This window comes from Nanorana parkeri, unplaced genomic scaffold, assembly GCF_000935625.1.
Source record: "Nanorana parkeri isolate BGI_ZX_2015 unplaced genomic scaffold, ASM93562v1 scaffold1237, whole genome shotgun sequence".
Classification (NCBI taxonomy): Eukaryota; Metazoa; Chordata; class Amphibia; order Anura; family Dicroglossidae; genus Nanorana; species Nanorana parkeri.
Window position 1 is genome coordinate 261,743 of NW_017307505.1, and position 3,154 is coordinate 264,896.

A 3,154-nucleotide genomic window follows, 5' to 3' on the forward strand; every position below is an offset into this window, starting at 1 on the left:
CCTGATTACTTTTCCACAGCTGTTTCAGAAATAATGGATGTTTTTTGAATCAAAGGCGTTATGCCTAATGGCAGAAATAAATGTCCCATTGTTTGGTGGGCCAGGAAATCTGTATCTTACCCCTAAATCAAAGGAGTGGTCCTGGAGTTTGGTCCTTGAGGATTCTCGTACGCCAGGCCCTGAAAGGAACAGAGCCACGAGCTGTAAGAAGCTTTGTTTAAACAATGATGAGTCTGTCAATGTTTCCAGGAGCCAGTGACCTGAAGATTCCCTTTGAACTTAAATCTTTTTTAGGGGGATCTCAGTCCCCCCTAATCTTAAAGCTGACCTCCGGCCCTCCCTTTGCCTGGTTCACACATGTACGTTTTGTAGCGCTTTCAACGCTGAGCGAACGCTCTACAAAACGCTCAAACATGAAAATCCCATTGTTTTCTATGGGTATGGTTCTGAAAAGGTACACGAGCTTCCTTGCTGCGTTTTTGTCGCGCGTTTCCATTGGGATACAGCCAAGTAGCCCTCGGAAACGCGTGTTTGTCGCGCGTTTTTTTACCACGAATCGCGGTAAAAATGCGCTTCACACGCGCATATTCGATACGCCTGGGTGTGAACAGAGGACAGTAGAAAGGCATCATGGCACACTCACAAGTCAGCATGTAAAAAAACTTGTCTCACCACAAAGGTCAATAACAGAGGTTTGGATACACGTCTTCTGCAGAAAATGTGAAAGCCGCGCCAAGGCACCTCTCAGACCCCATTCACACTGAGCGACATGCAAATCGCGCGACGTTGAGCGACGTGTCGCGCGACATCTTCCTATTGGGCTGTATGCAATCAGGAGCAATATCGCTCAAAATCGCTCTAAAAAAGGGTCATGTAGAAGCGACAAGCTACCAGCGACGAGCTACAAGCGATATTGAGCGATATTGAGCGACATTGAGCGACGAGATGTGAACAGCTACATTGAATTGTATTGGTGAAGCTACATAGAGCGATATAGTGCGGAAATATGAGCGATATCGCTACAAAAATCGCGCGATAAATCGCTCAATGTGAACGGGGCCTTATAGTGCGGTCCTAACTCTAAACCAAGTCTCCATCTTGGAGCACATGGGGGCAGAAGATTTCAAATTGGGTGCAGGTTTGTCAGGAGGAAGCCCGACCTCCTTAAAGGCACAGACGCACAAGGGATCCCGCACATCCCAATGGCAGCTGAGAACCCCCATGCGTCACTGCACCAAATCGGTCAAGCAAAACAAACGACAAACGCACTCAACAATTCGTTACCAGTTATACAGCAAGGTGCACACGAAATGGGCTTAAAACAAGGTGCGAACAGAGCCTCAGTCTTGTACCAGGTCCTCTCCTGGACTGAAATTGCTTCCTCTGATTTCACTGTGAGCAAACCACTGGATGTTGACTGGTCTGCCAACACGCGCCATGGCCTTTCTGGGCCTGCAGGAGGGGCCGCGAAGCCCAGGAAACATGGGTGGGGGGGGGGGAGGTGTTGAAGTAATGGGGCGACTTTTGGATTTTTAATGACTTTTAGTCCAAATAGATTGAGTCTCCCTAATGGGCTATAACAACCCGACGGGGGTTCCACCTCTTCACTAGGGATTGTACACGCCCAAATGCTCCAATGCCTAGCCCGATACTTGAGCTTCCGGTATCAGGAAGCCAGGCAGCGAGTCATTACACTGGATGACTTTTGGGGATCTGTCTACCTGGGATTAGGTCCCCCCTTTTTTTGGCTGATCGATAGCCTACTGAGGAAGGTCCTTCAGAATGGCTTCCTTCCCTCTGCCCTCAGTCAGGTGAATGCTCTTAGCTTTATTGCTGAGACTCCTGTCCTTGTTCTGTGGCTGTTGGCGCTTTGCTGGATCTGGGAGATCAGGAGTTTTCCTAGACCTATAGCTGATGGTCAGGGATGGGCACGGTGATTCTTCAGCAGGAACCCTCTGGAATATCCTGGGGGCACCTCTTACAAGATTTATTAGTTTCATCCCCCCCATTTAGTTGGCTGCTCCCATCTCACCGGTCCGGGGCAAATGTCTAACTCTCGTGTCCTGCCTACCCTTGAAGGGGTGATTCCCGTGCACCCTACCCCTTCAGTCACATTGACTTCAGGTCTTAGGAGTCATCTCACAACCCTCGTAGGAGGTGTTCTAGCCGATTCCGAATTTTCCCTGTTCAGTCACCTAATGAGATGAATCCTCCTGTCCCATCGCACTCCTGACCGGGCAAAAACCCAAATGCAACTGGGTGGGTGCGGTGGTGACAACGGATGCCTCCGTGAAATGTAGATACCGTATATACTCGAGTATAAGCCGAGATTTTCAGCCCATTTTTTTGGCTGAAAAGTGCCCCCCCTCGGCTTATACTCGAATAGCTAGCAATAAACAGCATTGACTTTAATATTATGGAGTGCGGGTGACTACTTTCATCTACCTAATGAGGTTAGTCGAGTTTTCGTCCCATGATCCTTGGGGGTCACTGGTGTAAAGGACTAGTACCTTTCCATTCAGACCAATCATTGTTTTATAAATGAAAGGGGTCAAAATCAATCGAATGAACATTCCTCCTTATCACTAAATCGGCCCGTCGTATGGCCCCAAAAGTAGTATTTCCCCAATCGTCTTCCGGGACAGCAACCTGAGAGATGATTGGTTCTCCCATCTACAGGAAACACAATTAACAAGAGGTTTAAAAACCCCTCCCACCCCCCTCCTCCCACCCCCCTCGTCCCTCAGTTTAGATTGTGTTTCTTACCGTCCAGGAGACATTGTCACATTTCTTATTTTCTCCGATCCGGATGGTCTTGAGGTCAGCGGTCCTCCCCCAATAATGAATCCAGATCCAACAAATATACAATCGCCCAGCAAAGTATTTCTTTACATTTTTTGCCCAAGCACTTCCAGTCATCATGTTTCTGGACAGCTCCAACTCTCTCAGCTCGACTTCCTGGAACTTCCTGTTAAAAGCTCTAGACGATGCTGAATGTCTTCCAGCCAGGAAATGAGGCGGGATCTGTCTGACTTGCTGCAGGTTGTCTTCCAGCCAGGAAATGAGGCGGGATCTGTCTGACTTGCTGCAGGTTGTCTTCCAGCCAGGAAATGAGGCGGGCTCTGTCTGACTTGCTGCAGCTTGTCTTCCAGCC

General features: G+C 48.7%; 1 protein-coding gene across 1 annotated transcript in view; it reads left to right on the top strand.

The window, feature by feature from the left end:
* Positions 1–3,154, top strand: part of SLC38A10 (solute carrier family 38 member 10) — an 86,031-nt gene that overhangs the window by 32,655 nt on the left and 50,222 nt on the right. The window lies entirely within an intron of this gene.